The sequence below is a fragment of the Euprymna scolopes genome, chromosome 33, assembly GCF_053919585.1.
Source record: "Euprymna scolopes isolate OS-2025 chromosome 33, ASM5391958v1, whole genome shotgun sequence".
In the NCBI taxonomy this organism is placed as follows: domain Eukaryota; kingdom Metazoa; phylum Mollusca; class Cephalopoda; order Sepiida; family Sepiolidae; genus Euprymna; species Euprymna scolopes.
The window spans coordinates 76,630,672-76,645,931 of NC_136514.1; the positions used below are offsets into that span (position 1 = coordinate 76,630,672).

The window sequence follows — 15,260 nt, forward strand, 5'->3', positions numbered from 1 at the left end:
TCACATCACCATGTTATCTATTTTTAAGACTGGAGAAAACACGTTCACATGTCAGGATGGCCGAGCGGTCTATGGCGCCAGACTCAAGGGACTGTGATTACTTACCTAGAACTATGAGTGTTCTGGTCCACGGATGTGGGCGGTGGTTCGAATCCCACTCCTGACAACATTTTTACAAATTTTGATATAATTTTATTTTTTGTTTAAATTTTTCACATCACCATGTTATCTATTTTTAAGACTGGAGAAAACATGTTCACATGTCAGGATGGCCGAGCGGTCTAAGGCGCCAGACTCAAGGGACTGTGATTCCTTACATAGAACTATGAGTGTTCTGGTCCACGGATGTGGGCGTGGGTTCGAATCCCACTCCTGACAACATTTTTAAAAATTTTGATATAATTTTATTTTTTGTTTAAATTTCTCACATCACCATGTTATCTATTTTTAAGACTGGAGAAAACACGTTCACATGTCAGGATGGCCGAGCTGTCAATGGCGCCAGACTCAAGGGACTGTGATTCCTTACCTATAACTGTGAGTTTTCTGGTCCACGGATGTGGGCGTGGGTTCGAATCCCACTCCTGACAACATTTTTACAAATTTTGATATAATTTTATTGTTTGTTTAAATTTCTCACATCACCATGTTATCTATTTTTAAGACTGGAGAAAGCACGTTCGCATGTCAGGATGGCCGAGCGGTCTAAGGCGCCAGACTCATGGGACTGTGATTCCTTACCTAGAACTATGAGTGTTCTGGTCCACGGATGTGGGCGTGGGTTCGAATCCCACTCCTGACAACATTTTTACAAATTTTGATATAATTTTATTTTTGTTTAAATTTCTCACATCACCATGTTATCTATTTTTAAGATTGGGAAATACACGGTCACAGGTCAGGATGGCCGAGCGGTCTAAGGCGCCAGACTCAAGGGGGCTGTGATTCCTTACCTAGAACTATGAGTGTTCTGGTCCACGGATGTGGGCGTGGGTTCGAATCCCACTCCTGACAACATTTTTACAAATTTTGATATAATTTTATTTTTTGTTTAAATTTCTCACATCACCATGTTATCTATTTTCAAGACTGGAGAAAGCACGTTCACATGTCAGGATGGCCGAGCGGTCTAAGGCGCCAGACTCAAGGGACTGTGATTCCTTACCTAGAACTATGAGTGTTCTGGTCCACGGATGTGGGCGTGGGTTCGAATCCCACTCCTGACAACATTTTTACAAATTTTGATATAATTTTATTTTTTGTTTAAATTTCTCACATCACCATGTTATCTATTTTTAAGACTGGAGAAAACACGTTCACAGGTCAGGATGGCCGAGCGGTCTAAGGATCCAGACTCAAGGGACTGTGATTCCTTACCTAGAACTATGAGTGTTCTGGTCCACGGATGTGGGCGTGGGTTCGAATCCCACTCCTGACAACATTTTTACAAATTTTGATATAATTTTATTTTTTGTTTAAATTTCTCACATCACCATGTTATCTATTTTTAAGACTGGAGGAAGCACTTTCACATGTCAGGATGGACGAGCGGTCTAAGGCGCCGGACTCAAGGGACTGTGATTCCTTACCTAGAACTATGAGTGTTCTGGTCCACGGATGTGGGCGTGGGTTCGAATCCCACTCCTGACAACATTTTTACAAATTTTGATATAATTTTATTTTTTGTTTAAATTTCTCACATCACCATTTTATCTATTTTTAAGACTGGAGAAAACACGTTCACATGTCAGGATGGCCGAGCGGTCTAAGTCGCCAGACTCAAGGGACTGTGATTCGTTACCTAGAACTATGAGTGTTCTGGTCCACGGATGTGGGCGTGGGTTCGAATCCCACTCCTGACAACATTTTTACAAATTTTGATATAATTTTATTTTTGTTTAAATTTCTCACATCACCATGTTATCTATTTTTAAGACTGGAGAAAACACGTTCACATGTCAGGATGGCCGAGCGGTCTATGGCGCCAGACTCAAGGGACTGTGATTACTTACCTAGAACTATGAGTGTTCTGGTCCACGGATGTGGGCGGTGGTTCGAATCCCACTCCTGACAACATTTTTACAAATTTTGATATAATTTTATTTTTTGTTTAAATTTTTCACATCACCATGTTATCTATTTTTAAGACTGGAGAAAACATGTTCACATGTCAGGATGGCCGAGCGGTCTAAGGCGCCAGACTCAAGGGACTGTGATTCCTTACATAGAACTATGAGTGTTCTGGTCCACGGATGTGGGCGTGGGTTCGAATCCCACTCCTGACAACATTTTTAAAAATTTTGATATAATTTTATTTTTTGTTTAAATTTCTCACATCACCATGTTATCTATTTTTAAGACTGGAGAAAACACGTTCACATGTCAGGATGGCCGAGCTGTCAATGGCGCCAGACTCAAGGGACTGTGATTCCTTACCTATAACTGTGAGTTTTCTGGTCCACGGATGTGGGCGTGGGTTCGAATCCCACTCCTGACAACATTTTTACAAATTTTGATATAATTTTATTGTTTGTTTAAATTTCTCACATCACCATGTTATCTATTTTTAAGACTGGAGAAAGCACGTTCGCATGTCAGGATGGCCGAGCGGTCTAAGGCGCCAGACTCATGGGACTGTGATTCCTTACCTAGAACTATGAGTGTTCTGGTCCACGGATGTGGGCGTGGGTTCGAATCCCACTCCTGACAACATTTTTACAAATTTTGATATAATTTTATTTTTGTTTAAATTTCTCACATCACCATGTTATCTATTTTTAAGATTGGGAAATACACGGTCACAGGTCAGGATGGCCGAGCGGTCTAAGGCGCCAGACTCAAGGGGGCTGTGATTCCTTACCTAGAACTATGAGTGTTCTGGTCCACGGATGTGGGCGTGGGTTCGAATCCCACTCCTGACAACATTTTTACAAATTTTGATATAATTTTATTTTTTGTTTAAATTTCTCACATCACCATGTTATCTATTTTCAAGACTGGAGAAAGCACGTTCACATGTCAGGATGGCCGAGCGGTCTAAGGCGCCAGACTCAAGGGACTGTGATTCCTTACCTAGAACTATGAGTGTTCTGGTCCACGGATGTGGGCGTGGGTTCGAATCCCACTCCTGACAACATTTTTACAAATTTTGATATAATTTTATTTTTTGTTTAAATTTCTCACATCACCATGTTATCTATTTTTAAGACTGGAGAAAACACGTTCACAGGTCAGGATGGCCGAGCGGTCTAAGGATCCAGACTCAAGGGACTGTGATTCCTTACCTAGAACTATGAGTGTTCTGGTCCACGGATGTGGGCGTGGGTTCGAATCCCACTCCTGACAACATTTTTACAAATTTTGATATAATTTTATTTTTTGTTTAAATTTCTCACATCACCATGTTATCTATTTTTAAGACTGGAGAAAACACGTTCACATGTCAGGATGGTCAAGCGGTCTAAGGCGCCAGACTCAAGGGACTGTGATTCGTTACCTAGAACTATGAGTGTTCTGGTCCACGGATGTGGGCGTGGGTTCGAATCCCACTCCTGACAACATTATCACAAATTTTGATATAATTTTATTTTTGTTTACATTTCTCACATCACCATGTTATGTATTTTTAAGACTGGAGAAAGCGCGTTCACATGTCAGGATGGCCGAGCGGTCTAAGGCGCCAGACTCAAGGGACTGTGATTCCTTACCTAGAACTATGAGTGTTCTGGTCCACGGATGTGGGCGTGGGTTCGAATCCCACTCCTGACAACATTTTTACAAATTTTGATATAATTTTATTTTTTGTTTAAATTTCTCACATCACCATGTTATCTATTTTCAAGACTGGAGAAAGCACGTTCACATGTCAGGATGGCCGGGCGGTCTAAGGCGCCAGACTCAAGGGACTGTGATTCCTTACCTAGAACTATGAGTGTTCTGGTCCACGGATGTGGGCGTGGGTTCGAATCCCACTCCTGACAACATTTTTACAAATTTTGATATAATTTTTTTTTGTTTAAATTTCTCACATCACCATGTTATCTATTTTTAAGACTGGAGAAAACACGTTCAAATGTCAGGATGGTCAAGCGGTCTTTGGCGCCAGACTCAAGGGACTGTGATTCGTTACCTAGAACTATGAGTGTTCTGGTCCACGGATGTGGGCGTGGGTTCGAATCCCACTCCTGACAACATTTTTACAAATTTTGATATAATTTTATTGTTTGTTTAAATTTCTCACATCACCATGTTATCTATTTTTAAGACTGGAGAAAGCACGGTCGCATGTCAGGATGGCCGAGCGGTCTAAGGCGCCAGACTCAAGGGACTGTGATTCCTTACCTAGAACTATGAGTGTTCTGGTCCACGGATGTGGGCGTGGGTTCGAATCCCACTCCTGACAACATTTTTACAAATTTTGATATAATTTTATTTTTGTTTAAATTTCTCACATCACCATGTTATCTATTTTTAAGATTGGGGAAAACACGGTCACAGGTCAGGATGGCCGAGCGGTCTAAGGCGCCAGACTCAAGGGACTGTGTTTCCTTACCTAGAACTATGAGTGTTCTGGTCCACGGATGTGGGCGTGGGTTTGAATCCCACTCCTGACAACATTTTTACAAATTTTGATATAATTTTATTTTTTGTTTAAATTTCTCACATCACCATGTTATCTATTTTCAAGACTGGAGAAAGCACGTTCACATGTCAGGATGGCCGAGCGGTCTAAGGCGCCAGACTCAAGGGACTGTGATTCCTTACCTAGAACTATGAGTGTTCTGGTCCACGGATTTGGGCGTGGGTTCGAATCCCACTCCTGACAACATTTTTACAAATTTTGATATAATTTTATTTTTTGTTTAAATTTTTCACATCACCATGTTATCTATTTTCAAGACTGGAGAAAGCACGTTCACATGTCAGGATGGCCGAGCGGTCTAAGGCGCCAGACTCAAGGGACTGTGATTCCTTACCTTGAACTATGAGTGTTCTGGTCCACGGATGTGGGCGTGGGTTCGAATCCCACTCCTGACAACATTTTTACAAATTTTGATATAATTTTATTTTTTGTTTAAATTTCTCACATCACCATGTTATCTATTTTCAAGACTGGAGAAAGCACGTTCACATGTCAGGATGGCCGAGCGGTCTAAGGCGCTAGACTCAAGGGACTGTGATTCCTTACCTAGAACTATGAGTGTTCTGGTCCACGGATTTGGGCGTGGGTTCGAATCCCACTCCTGACAACATTTTTACAAATTTTGATATAATTTTATTTTTTGTTTAAATTTTTCACATCACCATGTTATCTATTTTTAAGACTGGAGAAAACATGTTCACATGTCAGGATGGCCGAGCGGTCTAAGGCGCCAGACTCAAGGGACTGTGATTCCTTACATAGAACTATGAGTGTTCTGGTCCACGGATGTGGGCGTGGGTTCGAATCCCACTCCTGACAACATTTTTAAAAATTTTGATATAATTTTATTTTTTGTTTAAATTTCTCACATCACCATGTTATCTATTTTTAAGACTGGAGAAAACACGTTCACATGTCAGGATGGCCGAGCGGTCTATGGCGCCAGACTCAAGGGACTGTGATTCCTTACCTAGAACTGTGAGTTTTCTGGTCCACGGATGTGGGCGTGGGTTCGAATCCCACTCCTGACAACATTTTTACAAATTTTGATATAATTTTATTGTTTGTTTAAATTTCTCACATCACCATGTTATCTATTTTTAAGACTGGAGAAAGCACGTTCGCATGTCAGGATGGCCGAGCGGTCTAAGGCGCCAGACTCAAGGGACTGTGATTCCTTACCTAGAACTATGAGTGTTCTGGTCCACGGATGTGGGCGTGGGTTCGAATCCCACTCCTGACAACATTTTTACAAATTTTGATATAATTTTATTTTTGTTTAAATTTCTCACATCACCATGTTATCTATTTTTAAGATTGGGAAATACACGGTCACAGGTCAGGATGGCCGAGCGGTCTAAGGCGCCAGACTCAAGGGACTGTGATTCCTTACCTAGAACTATGAGTGTTCTGGTCCACGGATGTGGGCGTGGGTTCGAATCCCACTCCTGACAACATTTTTACAAATTTTGATATAATTTTATTTTTTGTTTAAATTTCTCACATCACCATGTTATCTATTTTCAAGACTGGAGAAAGCACGTTCACATGTCAGGATGGCCGAGCGGTCTAAGGCGCCAGACTCAAGGGACTGTGATTCCTTACCTAGAACTATGAGTGTTCTGGTCCACGGATGTGGGCGTGGGTTCGAATCCCACTCCTGACAACATTTTTACAAATTTTGATATAATTTTATTTTTTGTTTAAATTTCTCACATCACCATGTTATCTATTTTTAAGACTGGAGAAAACACGTTCACAGGTCAGGATGGCCGAGCGGTCTAAGGATCCAGACTCAAGGGACTGTGATTCCTTACCTAGAACTATGAGTGTTCTGGTCCACGGATGTGGGCGTGGGTTCGAATCCCACTCCTGACAACATTTTTACAAATTTTGATATAATTTTATTTTTTGTTTAAATTTCTCACATCACCATGTTATCTATTTTTAAGACTGGAGAAAACACGTTCACATGTCAGGATGGTCAAGCGGTCTAAGGCGCCAGACTCAAGGGACTGTGATTCGTTACCTAGAACTATGAGTGTTCTGGTCCACGGATGTGGGCGTGGGTTCGAATCCCACTCCTGACAACATTATCACAAATTTTGATATAATTTTATTTTTGTTTACATTTCTCACATCACCATGTTATGTATTTTTAAGACTGGAGAAAGCGCGTTCACATGTCAGGATGGCCGAGCGGTCTAAGGCGCCAGACTCAAGGGACTGTGATTCCTTACCTAGAACTATGAGTGTTCTGGTCCACGGATGTGGGCGTGGGTTCGAATCCCACTCCTGACAACATTTTTACAAATTTTGATATAATTTTATTTTTTGTTTAAATTTCTCACATCACCATGTTATCTATTTTCAAGACTGGAGAAAGCACGTTCACATGTCAGGATGGCCGGGCGGTCTAAGGCGCCAGACTCAAGGGACTGTGATTCCTTACCTAGAACTATGAGTGTTCTGGTCCACGGATGTGGGCGTGGGTTCGAATCCCACTCCTGACAACATTTTTACAAATTTTGATATAATTTTTTTTTTTGTTTAAATTTCTCACATCACCATGTTATCTATTTTTAAGACTGGAGAAAACACGTTCACAGGTCAGGATGGCCGAGCGGTCTAAGGATCCAGACTCAAGGGACTGTGATTCCTTACGTAGAACTATGAGTGTTCTGGTCCACGGATGTGGGCGTGGGTTCGAATCCCACTCCTGACAACATTTTTACAAATTTTGATATAATTTTTTTTTTTGTTTAAATTTCTCACATCACCATGTTATCTATTTTTAAGACTGGACAAAACACGTTCAAATGTCAGGATGGTCAAGCGGTCTTTGGCGCCAGACTCAAGGGACTGTGATTCGTTACCTAGAACTATGAGTGTTCTGGTCCACGGATGTGGGCGTGGGTTCGAATCCCACTCCTGACAACATTTTTACAAATTTTGATATAATTTTATTGTTTGTTTAAATTTCTCACATAACCATGTTATCTATTTTTAAGACTGGAGAAAGCACGTTCGCATGTCAGGATGGCCGAGCGGTCTAAGGCGCCAGACTCAAGGGACTGTGATTCCTTACCTAGAACTATGAGTGTTCTGGTCCACGGATGTGGGCGTGGGTTCGAATCCCACTCCTGACAACATTTTTACAAATTTTGATATAATTTTATTTTTGTTTAAATTTCTCACATCACCATGTTATCTATTTTTAAGATTGGGGAAAACACGGTCACAGGTCAGGATGGCCGAGCGGTCTAAGGCGCCAGACTCAAGGGACTGTGTTTCCTTACCTTGAACTATGAGTGTTCTGGTCCACGGATGTGGGCGTGGGTTCGAATCCCACTCCTGACAACATTTTTACAAATTTTGATATAATTTTATTTTTTGTTTAAATTTCTCACATCACCATGTTATCTATTTTCAAGACTGGAGAAAGCACGTTCACATGTCAGGATGGCCGAGCGGTCTAAGGCGCCAGACTCAAGGGACTGTGATTCCTTACCTAGAACTATGAGTGTTCTGGTCCACGGATTTGGGCGTGGGTTCGAATCCCACTCCTGACAACATTTTTACAAATTTTGATATAATTTTATTTTTTGTTTAAATTTCTCACATCACCATGTTATCTATTTTTAAGACTGGAGAAAACACGTTCACAGGTCAGGATGGCCGAGCGGTCTAAGGATCCAGACTCAAGGGACTGTGATTCCTTACCTAGAACTATGAGTGTTCTGGTCCACGGATGTGGGCGTGGGTTCGAATCCCACTCCTGACAACATTTTTACAAATTTTGATATAATTTTATTTTTTGTTTAAATTTCTCACATCACCATGTTATCTATTTTTAAGACTGGAGAAAAGACGTTCACATGTCAGGATGGTCAAGCGGTCTAAGGCGCCAGACTCAAGGGACTGTGATTCCTTACCTAGAACTATGAGTGTTCTGGTCCACGGATGTGGGCGTGGGTTCGAATCCCACTCCTGACAACATTATCACAAATTTTGATATAATTTTATTTTTGTTTACATTTCTCACATCACCATGTTATGTATTTTTAAGACTGGAGAAAGCGCGTTCACTTGTCAGGATTGCCGAGCGGTCTAAGGCGCCAGACTCAAGGGACTGTGATTCCTTACCTAGAACTATGAGTGTTCTGGTCCACGGATGTGGGCGTGGGTTCGAATCCCACTCCTGACAACATTTTTACAAATTTTGATATAATTTTATTTTTTGTTTAAATTTCTCACATCACCATGTTATCTATTTTTAAGACTGGAGAAAACACGTTCACAGGTCAGGATGGCCGAGCGGTCTAAGGATCCAGACTCAAGGGACTGTGATTCCTTACCTAGAACTATGAGTGTTCTGGTCCACGGATGTGGGCGTGGGTTCGAATCCCACTCCTGACAGCATTTTTACAAATTTTGATATAATTTTATTTTTTGTTTAAATTTCTCACATCACCATGTTATCTATTTTTAAGACTGGAGAAAACACGTTCAGATCTCAGGATGGTCAAGCGGTCTAAGGCGCCAGACTCAAGGGACTGTGATTCGTTACCTAGAACAATGAGTGTTCTGGTCCACGGATGTGGGCGTGGGTTCGACGCCAACTCCTGACAACATTTTTACAAATTTTGGTATAATTTTATTTTTTGTTTAAATTTCTCACATCACCATGTTATCTATTTTTAAGACTGGAGAAAACACGTTCAGATGTCAGGATGGCCGAGCGGTCAAAGGCGCCAGACTCAAGGGACTGTGATTCCTTACCTTGAACTATGAGTGTTCTGGTCCACGGATGTGGGCGTGGGTTCGAATCCCACTCCTGACAACATTTTTACAAAATTTGATATAATTTTATTTTTTGTTTAAATTTCTCACATCACCATGTTATCTATTTTTAAGACTGGAGAAAACACGTTCACGTGTCAGGATGGCCGAGCGGTCTAAGGCGCCAGACTACAGGGACTGTGATTCCTTACCTAGAACTATGAGTGTTCTGGTCCACGGATGTGGGCGTGGGTTCGAATCCCACTCCTGACAACATTTTTACACATTTTGATATAATTTTATTTTTTGTTTAAATTTCTCACATCACCATGTTATCTATTTTTAAGACTGGAGAAAACACGTTCACATGTCAGGATGGCCGAGCGGTCTAAGGCGCCAGACTCAAGGGACTGTGATTCCTTACCTAGAACTATGAGTGTTCTGGTCCACGGATTTGGGCGTGGGTTCGAATCCCACTCCTGACAACATAATCACAAATTTTGATATAATTTTATTTTTTGTTTAAATTTCTCACATCACCATGTTATCTATTTTTAAGACTGGAGAAAACACGTTCACATGTCAGGATGGCCGAGCGGTCTAAGGCGCCAGACTCAAGGGACTGTGATTCCTTACCTAGAACTATGAGTGTTCTGATCCACGGATGTGGGCGTGGGGTCGAATCCCACTCCTGACAACATTTTTAAAAATTTTGATATAATTTTATTTTCTGTTTAAATTTCTCACATCACCATGTTATCTATTTTTAAGACTGGGGAAAACACGGTCACAGGTCAGGATGGCCGAGCGGTCTATGGCGCCAGACTCAAGGGACTGTGATTCCTTACCTAGAACTATGAGTTTTCTGGTCCACGGATGTGGGCGTGGGGTCGAATCCCACTCCTGACAACATTTTTACAAATTTTGATATAATTTTATTTTTTGTTTAAATTTCTCACATCACCATGTTATCTATTTTTAAGACTGGAGAAAGCACGTTACCATGTCAGGATGGCCGAGCGGTCTAAGGCGCCAGACTCAAGGGACTGTGATTCCTTACCTAGAACTATGAGTGTTCTGGTCCACGGATGTGGGCGTGGGTTCGAATCCCACTCCTGACAACATTTTTACAAATTTTGATATAATTTTATTTTTTGTTTAAATTTCTCACATCACCATGTTATCTATTTTTTAGACTGGGGAAAACGCGGTCAACGGTCAGGATGGCCGAGCGGTCTAAAGCGCCGGACTCAAGGGACTGTGTTTCCTTACCTAGAACTATGAGTGTTCTGGTCCACGGATGTGGGCGTGGGTTCGAATCCCACTCCTGACAACATTTTTACAAATTTTGATATAATTTTATTTTTTGTTTAAATTTCTCACATCACCATGTTATCTATTTTTAAGACTGGAGAAAATACGTTAACATGTCAGGATGGCCGAGCGGTCTAAGGCGCCAGGCTCAAGGGACTGTGATTCCTTACCTAGAACTATGAGTGTTCTGGTCCACGGATGTGGGCGTGGGTTCGAATCCCACTCCTGACAACATTTTTACAAATTTTGATATAATTTTATTTTTTGTTTAAATTTCTCACATCACCATGTTATCTATTTTCAAGACTGGAGAAAGCACGTTCACATGTCAGGATGGCCGAGCGGTCTAAGGCGCCAGACTCAAGGGACTGTGATTCCTTACCTAGAACTATGAGTGTTCTGGTCCACGGATGTGGGCGTGGGTTCGAATCCCACTCCTGACAACATTTTTACAAATTTTGATATAATTTTATTTTTTGTTATAATTTCTCACATCACCATGTTATCTATTTTTAAGACTGGAGGTAGCACGTTCACATGTCAGGATGGCCGAGCTGTCTAAGGCGCCAGACTCAAGGGACTGTGATTCCTTACCTAGAACTATGAGTGTTCTGGTCCACGGATGTGGGCGTGGGTTCGAATCCCACTCTTGACAACATTTTTACAAATTTTGATATAATTTTATTTTTTGTTTAAATTTCTCACATCACCATGTTATCTATTTTTAAGACTGGAGAAGACACGTTCACATGTCAGGATGGCCGAGCGGTCTAAGGCGCCAGACTCAAGGGACGTTGTTTTTTTACCTAGAACTATGAGTGTTCTGGTCCACGGATGTGGGCGTGGGTTCGAATCCCACTCCTGACAACATTTTTACAAATTTTGATATAATTTTATTTTTTGTTTAAATTTCTCACATCACCATGTTATCTATTTTTAAGACTGGAGACAACACGTTCAGATGTCAGGATATCCGAGCGGTCTAAGGCGCTAGACTCAAGGGACTGTGATTCGTTACCTAGAACTATGAGTGTTCTGGTCCACGGATGTGGGCGTGGGTTCGACGCCCACTCCTGACAACATTATCACATATTTTGATATAATTTTATTTTTGTTTAAATTTCTCACATCACCATTTTATGTATTTTTAAGACTGGAGACAGCGCGTTCACATGTCAGGATGGCCGAGCGGTCTAAGGCGCCAGACTTAAGGGACTGTGATTCCTTACCTAGAACTATGAGTGTTCTGGTCAACGGATGTGGGCGTGGGTTCGACGCCCACTCCTGACAACATTTTTACAAATTTTGATGTAATTTTATTTTTTGTTTAAATTTCTCACATCACCATGTTATATATTTTTAAGACTGGAGACAACACGTTCAGATGTCAGGATATCCGAGCGGTCTAAGGCGCTAGACTCAAGGGACTGTGATTCGTTACCTAGAACTATGAGTGTTCTGGTCCACGGATGTGGGCGTGGGTTCGACGCCCACTCCTGACAACATTATCACATATTTTGATATAATTTTATTTTTGTTTAAATTTCTCACATCACCATTTTATGTATTTTTAAGACTGGAGACAGCGCGTTCACATGTCAGGATGGCCGAGCGGTCTAAAACGCCAGACTCAAGGGACTGTGATTCCTTGCCTAGAACTATGAGTGTTCCGGTCCACGGATGTGGGCCTGGGTTCGAATCCCACTCCTGACAACATTTTTACAAATTTTGATATAATTTTTTTTTAAGTTAAATTTCCACATCACCATGTTATCTATTTTTAAGACTGGAGAAAACACGTTCACGTGTCAGGATGGCCGAGCGGTCTAAGGTGCCAGACTACAGGGACTGTGATTCCTTACCTAGAACTATGAGTGTTCTGGTCCACGGATGTGGGCGTGGGTTCGAATCCCACTCCTGACAACATTTTTACAAATTTTGATATAATTTTATTTTTTGTTTAAATTTCTCACATCACCATGTTATCTATTTTTAAGACTGGAGAAAACACGTTCACAGGTCAGGATGGCCGAGCGGTCTAAGGATCCAGACTCAAGGGACTGTGATTCCTTACCTAGAACTATGAGTGTTCTGGTCCACGGATGTGGGCGTGGGTTCGAATCCCACTCCTGACAACATTTTTACAAATTTTGATATAATTTTATTTTTTGTTTAAATTTCTCACATCACCATGTTATCTATTTTTAAGACTGGAGAAAACACGTTCAGATCTCAGGATGGTCAAGCGGTCTAAGGCGCCAGACTCAAGGGACTGTGATTCGTTACCTAGAACTATGAGTGTTCTGGTCCACGGATGTGGGCGTGGGTTCGACGCCAACTCCTGACAACATTTTTACAAATTTTGGTATAATTTTATTTTTTGTTTAAATTTCTCACATCACCATGTTATCTATTTTTAAGACTGGAGAAAACACGTTCAGATGTCAGGATAGCCGAGCGGTCAAAGGCGCCAGACTCAAGGGACTGTGATTCCTTACCTTGAACTATGAGTGTTCTGGTCCACGGATGTGGGCGTGGGTTCGAATCCCACTCCTGACAACATTTTTACAAAATTTGATATAATTTTATTTTTTGTTTAAATTTCTCACATCACCATGTTATCTATTTTTAAGACTGGAGAAAACACGTTCACGTGTCAGGATGGCCGAGCGGTCTAAGGCGCCAGACTACAGGGACTGTGATTCCTTACCTAGAACTATGAGTGTTCTGGTCCACGGATGTGGGCGTGGGTTCGAATCCCACTCCTGACAACATTTTTACACATTTTGATATAATTTTATTTTTTGTTTAAATTTCTCACATCACCATGTTATCTATTTTTAAGACTGGAGAAAACACGTTCACATGTCAGGATGGCCGAGCGGTCTAAGGCGCCAGACTCAAGGGACTGTGATTCCTTACCTAGAACTATGAGTGTTCTGGTCCACGGATTTGGGCGTGGGTTCGAATCCCACTCCTGACAACATAATCACAAATTTTGATATAATTTTATTTTTTGTTTAAATTTCTCACATCACCATGTTATCTATTTTTAAGACTGGAGAAAACACGTTCACATGTCAGGATGGCCGAGCGGTCTAAGGCGCCAGACTCAAGGGACTGTGATTCCTTACCTAGAACTATGAGTGTTCTGATCCACGGATGTGGGCGTGGGGTCGAATCCCACTCCTGACAACATTTTTACAAATTTTGATATAATTTTATTTTCTGTTTAAATTTCTCACATCACCATGTTATCTATTTTTAAGACTGGGGAAAACACGGTCACAGGTCAGGATGGCCGAGCGGTCTATGGCGCCAGACTCAAGGGACTGTGATTCCTTACCTAGAACTATGAGTTTTCTGGTCCACGGATGTGGGCGTGGGGTCGAATCCCACTCCTGACAACATTTTTACAAATTTTGATATAATTTTATTTTTTGTTTAAATTTCTCACATCACCATGTTATCTATTTTTAAGACTGGAGAAAGCACGTTACCATGTCAGGATGGCCGAGCGGTCTAAGGCGCCAGACTCAAGGGACTGTGATTCCTTACCTAGAACTATGAGTGTTCTGGTCCACGGATGTGGGCGTGGGTTCGAATCCCACTCCTGACAACATTTTTACAAATTTTGATATAATTTTATTTTTTGTTTAAATTTCTCACATCACCATGTTATCTATTTTTTAGACTGGGGAAAACACGGTCAACGGTCAGGATGGCCGAGCGGTCTAAAGTTCCGGACTCAAGGGACTGTGTTTCCTTACCTAGAACTATGAGTGTTCTGGTCCACGGATGTGGGCGTGGGTTCGAATCCCACTCCTGACAACATTTTTACAAATTTTGATATAATTTTATTTTTTGTTTAAATTTCTCACATCACCATGTTATCTATTTTTAAGACTGGAGAAAATACGTTAACATGTCAGGATGGCCGAGCGGTCTAAGGCGCCAGGCTCAAGGGACTGTGATTCCTTACCTAGAACTATGAGTGTTCTGGTCCACGGATGTGGGCGTGGGTTCGAATCCCATTCCTGACAACATTTTTACAAAATTTGATATAATTTTATTTTTTGTTTAAATTTCTCACATCACCATGTTATCTATTTTCAAGACTGGAGAAAGCACGTTCACATGTCAGGATGGCCGAGCGGTCTAAGGCGCCAGACTCAAGGGACTGTGATTCCTTACCTAGAACTATGAGTGTTCTGGTCCACGGATTTGTGCGTGGGTTCGAATCCCACTCCTGACAACATTTTTACAAATTTTGATATAATTTTATTTTTTGTTATAATTTCTCACATCACCATGTTATCTATTTTTAAGACTGGAGGTAGCACGTTCACATGTCAGGATGGCCGAGCTGTCTAAGGCGCCAGACTCAAGGGACTGTGATTCCTTACCTAGAACTATGAGTGTTCTGGTCCACGGATGTGGGCGTGGGTTCGAATCCCACTCCTGACAACATTTTTACAAATTTTGATATAATTTTATTTTTTGTTTAAATTTCTCACATCAC

The 15,260-nt window shown here is 41.3% G+C and overlaps 57 non-coding genes across 57 annotated transcripts; all 57 read left to right on the top strand.

Moving 5' to 3' along the window:
• Window positions 1-262: 262 nt before the first annotated feature.
• Window positions 263-378, top strand: Trnal-caa (transfer RNA leucine (anticodon CAA)). The gene is made up of 2 exons: window positions 263-300; window positions 333-378. It is a non-coding gene; the product is annotated as a tRNA-Leu (tRNA).
• A 96-nt stretch (window positions 379-474) lies between these two features.
• Trnal-caa (transfer RNA leucine (anticodon CAA)) lies at window positions 475-590 on the top strand. The gene is made up of 2 exons: window positions 475-512; window positions 545-590. It is a non-coding gene; the product is annotated as a tRNA-Leu (tRNA).
• A 96-nt stretch (window positions 591-686) lies between these two features.
• On the top strand, window positions 687-802 carry Trnam-cau (transfer RNA methionine (anticodon CAU)). Its single transcript has 2 exons — window positions 687-724; window positions 757-802. It is a non-coding gene; the product is annotated as a tRNA-Met (tRNA).
• A 95-nt stretch (window positions 803-897) lies between these two features.
• On the top strand, window positions 898-1,014 carry Trnal-caa (transfer RNA leucine (anticodon CAA)). Its single transcript has 2 exons — window positions 898-935; window positions 969-1,014. It is a non-coding gene; the product is annotated as a tRNA-Leu (tRNA).
• A 96-nt stretch (window positions 1,015-1,110) lies between these two features.
• Trnal-caa (transfer RNA leucine (anticodon CAA)) lies at window positions 1,111-1,226 on the top strand. The gene is made up of 2 exons: window positions 1,111-1,148; window positions 1,181-1,226. It is a non-coding gene; the product is annotated as a tRNA-Leu (tRNA).
• A 96-nt stretch (window positions 1,227-1,322) lies between these two features.
• On the top strand, window positions 1,323-1,438 carry Trnal-caa (transfer RNA leucine (anticodon CAA)). The gene is made up of 2 exons: window positions 1,323-1,360; window positions 1,393-1,438. It is a non-coding gene; the product is annotated as a tRNA-Leu (tRNA).
• Window positions 1,439-1,746: 308 nt separating this feature from the next.
• Window positions 1,747-1,862, top strand: Trnal-caa (transfer RNA leucine (anticodon CAA)). The gene is made up of 2 exons: window positions 1,747-1,784; window positions 1,817-1,862. It is a non-coding gene; the product is annotated as a tRNA-Leu (tRNA).
• Window positions 1,863-2,169: 307 nt separating this feature from the next.
• Window positions 2,170-2,285, top strand: Trnal-caa (transfer RNA leucine (anticodon CAA)). The gene is made up of 2 exons: window positions 2,170-2,207; window positions 2,240-2,285. It is a non-coding gene; the product is annotated as a tRNA-Leu (tRNA).
• Window positions 2,286-2,381: 96 nt separating this feature from the next.
• Window positions 2,382-2,497, top strand: Trnal-caa (transfer RNA leucine (anticodon CAA)). Its single transcript has 2 exons — window positions 2,382-2,419; window positions 2,452-2,497. It is a non-coding gene; the product is annotated as a tRNA-Leu (tRNA).
• A 96-nt stretch (window positions 2,498-2,593) lies between these two features.
• On the top strand, window positions 2,594-2,709 carry Trnam-cau (transfer RNA methionine (anticodon CAU)). Its single transcript has 2 exons — window positions 2,594-2,631; window positions 2,664-2,709. It is a non-coding gene; the product is annotated as a tRNA-Met (tRNA).
• A 95-nt stretch (window positions 2,710-2,804) lies between these two features.
• On the top strand, window positions 2,805-2,921 carry Trnal-caa (transfer RNA leucine (anticodon CAA)). Its single transcript has 2 exons — window positions 2,805-2,842; window positions 2,876-2,921. It is a non-coding gene; the product is annotated as a tRNA-Leu (tRNA).
• Window positions 2,922-3,017: 96 nt separating this feature from the next.
• Trnal-caa (transfer RNA leucine (anticodon CAA)) lies at window positions 3,018-3,133 on the top strand. The gene is made up of 2 exons: window positions 3,018-3,055; window positions 3,088-3,133. It is a non-coding gene; the product is annotated as a tRNA-Leu (tRNA).
• A 96-nt stretch (window positions 3,134-3,229) lies between these two features.
• Trnal-caa (transfer RNA leucine (anticodon CAA)) lies at window positions 3,230-3,345 on the top strand. The gene is made up of 2 exons: window positions 3,230-3,267; window positions 3,300-3,345. It is a non-coding gene; the product is annotated as a tRNA-Leu (tRNA).
• A 96-nt stretch (window positions 3,346-3,441) lies between these two features.
• Trnal-caa (transfer RNA leucine (anticodon CAA)) lies at window positions 3,442-3,557 on the top strand. Its single transcript has 2 exons — window positions 3,442-3,479; window positions 3,512-3,557. It is a non-coding gene; the product is annotated as a tRNA-Leu (tRNA).
• A 95-nt stretch (window positions 3,558-3,652) lies between these two features.
• On the top strand, window positions 3,653-3,768 carry Trnal-caa (transfer RNA leucine (anticodon CAA)). Its single transcript has 2 exons — window positions 3,653-3,690; window positions 3,723-3,768. It is a non-coding gene; the product is annotated as a tRNA-Leu (tRNA).
• A 96-nt stretch (window positions 3,769-3,864) lies between these two features.
• On the top strand, window positions 3,865-3,980 carry Trnal-caa (transfer RNA leucine (anticodon CAA)). Its single transcript has 2 exons — window positions 3,865-3,902; window positions 3,935-3,980. It is a non-coding gene; the product is annotated as a tRNA-Leu (tRNA).
• A 306-nt stretch (window positions 3,981-4,286) lies between these two features.
• On the top strand, window positions 4,287-4,402 carry Trnal-caa (transfer RNA leucine (anticodon CAA)). The gene is made up of 2 exons: window positions 4,287-4,324; window positions 4,357-4,402. It is a non-coding gene; the product is annotated as a tRNA-Leu (tRNA).
• A 95-nt stretch (window positions 4,403-4,497) lies between these two features.
• On the top strand, window positions 4,498-4,613 carry Trnal-caa (transfer RNA leucine (anticodon CAA)). Its single transcript has 2 exons — window positions 4,498-4,535; window positions 4,568-4,613. It is a non-coding gene; the product is annotated as a tRNA-Leu (tRNA).
• Window positions 4,614-4,709: 96 nt separating this feature from the next.
• Window positions 4,710-4,825, top strand: Trnal-caa (transfer RNA leucine (anticodon CAA)). Its single transcript has 2 exons — window positions 4,710-4,747; window positions 4,780-4,825. It is a non-coding gene; the product is annotated as a tRNA-Leu (tRNA).
• Window positions 4,826-4,921: 96 nt separating this feature from the next.
• On the top strand, window positions 4,922-5,037 carry Trnal-caa (transfer RNA leucine (anticodon CAA)). Its single transcript has 2 exons — window positions 4,922-4,959; window positions 4,992-5,037. It is a non-coding gene; the product is annotated as a tRNA-Leu (tRNA).
• A 96-nt stretch (window positions 5,038-5,133) lies between these two features.
• Trnal-caa (transfer RNA leucine (anticodon CAA)) lies at window positions 5,134-5,249 on the top strand. The gene is made up of 2 exons: window positions 5,134-5,171; window positions 5,204-5,249. It is a non-coding gene; the product is annotated as a tRNA-Leu (tRNA).
• Window positions 5,250-5,345: 96 nt separating this feature from the next.
• Window positions 5,346-5,461, top strand: Trnal-caa (transfer RNA leucine (anticodon CAA)). Its single transcript has 2 exons — window positions 5,346-5,383; window positions 5,416-5,461. It is a non-coding gene; the product is annotated as a tRNA-Leu (tRNA).
• Window positions 5,462-5,557: 96 nt separating this feature from the next.
• On the top strand, window positions 5,558-5,673 carry Trnal-caa (transfer RNA leucine (anticodon CAA)). The gene is made up of 2 exons: window positions 5,558-5,595; window positions 5,628-5,673. It is a non-coding gene; the product is annotated as a tRNA-Leu (tRNA).
• Window positions 5,674-5,769: 96 nt separating this feature from the next.
• Trnal-caa (transfer RNA leucine (anticodon CAA)) lies at window positions 5,770-5,885 on the top strand. The gene is made up of 2 exons: window positions 5,770-5,807; window positions 5,840-5,885. It is a non-coding gene; the product is annotated as a tRNA-Leu (tRNA).
• A 95-nt stretch (window positions 5,886-5,980) lies between these two features.
• Window positions 5,981-6,096, top strand: Trnal-caa (transfer RNA leucine (anticodon CAA)). Its single transcript has 2 exons — window positions 5,981-6,018; window positions 6,051-6,096. It is a non-coding gene; the product is annotated as a tRNA-Leu (tRNA).
• Window positions 6,097-6,192: 96 nt separating this feature from the next.
• Trnal-caa (transfer RNA leucine (anticodon CAA)) lies at window positions 6,193-6,308 on the top strand. Its single transcript has 2 exons — window positions 6,193-6,230; window positions 6,263-6,308. It is a non-coding gene; the product is annotated as a tRNA-Leu (tRNA).
• A 96-nt stretch (window positions 6,309-6,404) lies between these two features.
• Window positions 6,405-6,520, top strand: Trnal-caa (transfer RNA leucine (anticodon CAA)). Its single transcript has 2 exons — window positions 6,405-6,442; window positions 6,475-6,520. It is a non-coding gene; the product is annotated as a tRNA-Leu (tRNA).
• A 96-nt stretch (window positions 6,521-6,616) lies between these two features.
• On the top strand, window positions 6,617-6,732 carry Trnal-caa (transfer RNA leucine (anticodon CAA)). Its single transcript has 2 exons — window positions 6,617-6,654; window positions 6,687-6,732. It is a non-coding gene; the product is annotated as a tRNA-Leu (tRNA).
• Window positions 6,733-6,827: 95 nt separating this feature from the next.
• Window positions 6,828-6,943, top strand: Trnal-caa (transfer RNA leucine (anticodon CAA)). The gene is made up of 2 exons: window positions 6,828-6,865; window positions 6,898-6,943. It is a non-coding gene; the product is annotated as a tRNA-Leu (tRNA).
• A 96-nt stretch (window positions 6,944-7,039) lies between these two features.
• Trnal-caa (transfer RNA leucine (anticodon CAA)) lies at window positions 7,040-7,155 on the top strand. Its single transcript has 2 exons — window positions 7,040-7,077; window positions 7,110-7,155. It is a non-coding gene; the product is annotated as a tRNA-Leu (tRNA).
• Window positions 7,156-7,251: 96 nt separating this feature from the next.
• Window positions 7,252-7,367, top strand: Trnal-caa (transfer RNA leucine (anticodon CAA)). Its single transcript has 2 exons — window positions 7,252-7,289; window positions 7,322-7,367. It is a non-coding gene; the product is annotated as a tRNA-Leu (tRNA).
• A 308-nt stretch (window positions 7,368-7,675) lies between these two features.
• On the top strand, window positions 7,676-7,791 carry Trnal-caa (transfer RNA leucine (anticodon CAA)). The gene is made up of 2 exons: window positions 7,676-7,713; window positions 7,746-7,791. It is a non-coding gene; the product is annotated as a tRNA-Leu (tRNA).
• Window positions 7,792-7,886: 95 nt separating this feature from the next.
• Trnal-caa (transfer RNA leucine (anticodon CAA)) lies at window positions 7,887-8,002 on the top strand. Its single transcript has 2 exons — window positions 7,887-7,924; window positions 7,957-8,002. It is a non-coding gene; the product is annotated as a tRNA-Leu (tRNA).
• Window positions 8,003-8,098: 96 nt separating this feature from the next.
• On the top strand, window positions 8,099-8,214 carry Trnal-caa (transfer RNA leucine (anticodon CAA)). Its single transcript has 2 exons — window positions 8,099-8,136; window positions 8,169-8,214. It is a non-coding gene; the product is annotated as a tRNA-Leu (tRNA).
• Window positions 8,215-8,310: 96 nt separating this feature from the next.
• Window positions 8,311-8,426, top strand: Trnal-caa (transfer RNA leucine (anticodon CAA)). The gene is made up of 2 exons: window positions 8,311-8,348; window positions 8,381-8,426. It is a non-coding gene; the product is annotated as a tRNA-Leu (tRNA).
• A 96-nt stretch (window positions 8,427-8,522) lies between these two features.
• Window positions 8,523-8,638, top strand: Trnal-caa (transfer RNA leucine (anticodon CAA)). Its single transcript has 2 exons — window positions 8,523-8,560; window positions 8,593-8,638. It is a non-coding gene; the product is annotated as a tRNA-Leu (tRNA).
• A 95-nt stretch (window positions 8,639-8,733) lies between these two features.
• On the top strand, window positions 8,734-8,849 carry Trnal-caa (transfer RNA leucine (anticodon CAA)). The gene is made up of 2 exons: window positions 8,734-8,771; window positions 8,804-8,849. It is a non-coding gene; the product is annotated as a tRNA-Leu (tRNA).
• Window positions 8,850-8,945: 96 nt separating this feature from the next.
• Trnal-caa (transfer RNA leucine (anticodon CAA)) lies at window positions 8,946-9,061 on the top strand. The gene is made up of 2 exons: window positions 8,946-8,983; window positions 9,016-9,061. It is a non-coding gene; the product is annotated as a tRNA-Leu (tRNA).
• A 308-nt stretch (window positions 9,062-9,369) lies between these two features.
• Window positions 9,370-9,485, top strand: Trnal-caa (transfer RNA leucine (anticodon CAA)). The gene is made up of 2 exons: window positions 9,370-9,407; window positions 9,440-9,485. It is a non-coding gene; the product is annotated as a tRNA-Leu (tRNA).
• A 96-nt stretch (window positions 9,486-9,581) lies between these two features.
• Window positions 9,582-9,697, top strand: Trnac-aca (transfer RNA cysteine (anticodon ACA)). Its single transcript has 2 exons — window positions 9,582-9,619; window positions 9,652-9,697. It is a non-coding gene; the product is annotated as a tRNA-Cys (tRNA).
• A 96-nt stretch (window positions 9,698-9,793) lies between these two features.
• On the top strand, window positions 9,794-9,909 carry Trnal-caa (transfer RNA leucine (anticodon CAA)). The gene is made up of 2 exons: window positions 9,794-9,831; window positions 9,864-9,909. It is a non-coding gene; the product is annotated as a tRNA-Leu (tRNA).
• Window positions 9,910-10,429: 520 nt separating this feature from the next.
• Trnal-caa (transfer RNA leucine (anticodon CAA)) lies at window positions 10,430-10,545 on the top strand. The gene is made up of 2 exons: window positions 10,430-10,467; window positions 10,500-10,545. It is a non-coding gene; the product is annotated as a tRNA-Leu (tRNA).
• A 96-nt stretch (window positions 10,546-10,641) lies between these two features.
• Window positions 10,642-10,757, top strand: Trnal-caa (transfer RNA leucine (anticodon CAA)). Its single transcript has 2 exons — window positions 10,642-10,679; window positions 10,712-10,757. It is a non-coding gene; the product is annotated as a tRNA-Leu (tRNA).
• A 96-nt stretch (window positions 10,758-10,853) lies between these two features.
• Trnal-caa (transfer RNA leucine (anticodon CAA)) lies at window positions 10,854-10,969 on the top strand. The gene is made up of 2 exons: window positions 10,854-10,891; window positions 10,924-10,969. It is a non-coding gene; the product is annotated as a tRNA-Leu (tRNA).
• A 96-nt stretch (window positions 10,970-11,065) lies between these two features.
• Trnal-caa (transfer RNA leucine (anticodon CAA)) lies at window positions 11,066-11,181 on the top strand. Its single transcript has 2 exons — window positions 11,066-11,103; window positions 11,136-11,181. It is a non-coding gene; the product is annotated as a tRNA-Leu (tRNA).
• Window positions 11,182-11,277: 96 nt separating this feature from the next.
• On the top strand, window positions 11,278-11,393 carry Trnal-caa (transfer RNA leucine (anticodon CAA)). Its single transcript has 2 exons — window positions 11,278-11,315; window positions 11,348-11,393. It is a non-coding gene; the product is annotated as a tRNA-Leu (tRNA).
• A 96-nt stretch (window positions 11,394-11,489) lies between these two features.
• On the top strand, window positions 11,490-11,605 carry Trnal-caa (transfer RNA leucine (anticodon CAA)). The gene is made up of 2 exons: window positions 11,490-11,527; window positions 11,560-11,605. It is a non-coding gene; the product is annotated as a tRNA-Leu (tRNA).
• A 307-nt stretch (window positions 11,606-11,912) lies between these two features.
• Trnal-uaa (transfer RNA leucine (anticodon UAA)) lies at window positions 11,913-12,028 on the top strand. The gene is made up of 2 exons: window positions 11,913-11,950; window positions 11,983-12,028. It is a non-coding gene; the product is annotated as a tRNA-Leu (tRNA).
• Window positions 12,029-12,545: 517 nt separating this feature from the next.
• On the top strand, window positions 12,546-12,661 carry Trnac-aca (transfer RNA cysteine (anticodon ACA)). The gene is made up of 2 exons: window positions 12,546-12,583; window positions 12,616-12,661. It is a non-coding gene; the product is annotated as a tRNA-Cys (tRNA).
• Window positions 12,662-12,757: 96 nt separating this feature from the next.
• Trnal-caa (transfer RNA leucine (anticodon CAA)) lies at window positions 12,758-12,873 on the top strand. The gene is made up of 2 exons: window positions 12,758-12,795; window positions 12,828-12,873. It is a non-coding gene; the product is annotated as a tRNA-Leu (tRNA).
• Window positions 12,874-13,181: 308 nt separating this feature from the next.
• On the top strand, window positions 13,182-13,297 carry Trnal-caa (transfer RNA leucine (anticodon CAA)). Its single transcript has 2 exons — window positions 13,182-13,219; window positions 13,252-13,297. It is a non-coding gene; the product is annotated as a tRNA-Leu (tRNA).
• A 96-nt stretch (window positions 13,298-13,393) lies between these two features.
• Window positions 13,394-13,509, top strand: Trnac-aca (transfer RNA cysteine (anticodon ACA)). Its single transcript has 2 exons — window positions 13,394-13,431; window positions 13,464-13,509. It is a non-coding gene; the product is annotated as a tRNA-Cys (tRNA).
• Window positions 13,510-13,605: 96 nt separating this feature from the next.
• On the top strand, window positions 13,606-13,721 carry Trnal-caa (transfer RNA leucine (anticodon CAA)). The gene is made up of 2 exons: window positions 13,606-13,643; window positions 13,676-13,721. It is a non-coding gene; the product is annotated as a tRNA-Leu (tRNA).
• A 520-nt stretch (window positions 13,722-14,241) lies between these two features.
• Window positions 14,242-14,357, top strand: Trnal-caa (transfer RNA leucine (anticodon CAA)). The gene is made up of 2 exons: window positions 14,242-14,279; window positions 14,312-14,357. It is a non-coding gene; the product is annotated as a tRNA-Leu (tRNA).
• Window positions 14,358-14,665: 308 nt separating this feature from the next.
• On the top strand, window positions 14,666-14,781 carry Trnal-caa (transfer RNA leucine (anticodon CAA)). The gene is made up of 2 exons: window positions 14,666-14,703; window positions 14,736-14,781. It is a non-coding gene; the product is annotated as a tRNA-Leu (tRNA).
• Window positions 14,782-14,877: 96 nt separating this feature from the next.
• Trnal-caa (transfer RNA leucine (anticodon CAA)) lies at window positions 14,878-14,993 on the top strand. The gene is made up of 2 exons: window positions 14,878-14,915; window positions 14,961-14,993. It is a non-coding gene; the product is annotated as a tRNA-Leu (tRNA).
• Window positions 14,994-15,089: 96 nt separating this feature from the next.
• On the top strand, window positions 15,090-15,205 carry Trnal-caa (transfer RNA leucine (anticodon CAA)). The gene is made up of 2 exons: window positions 15,090-15,127; window positions 15,160-15,205. It is a non-coding gene; the product is annotated as a tRNA-Leu (tRNA).
• The last annotated feature ends 55 nt before the right edge of the window (window positions 15,206-15,260 follow it).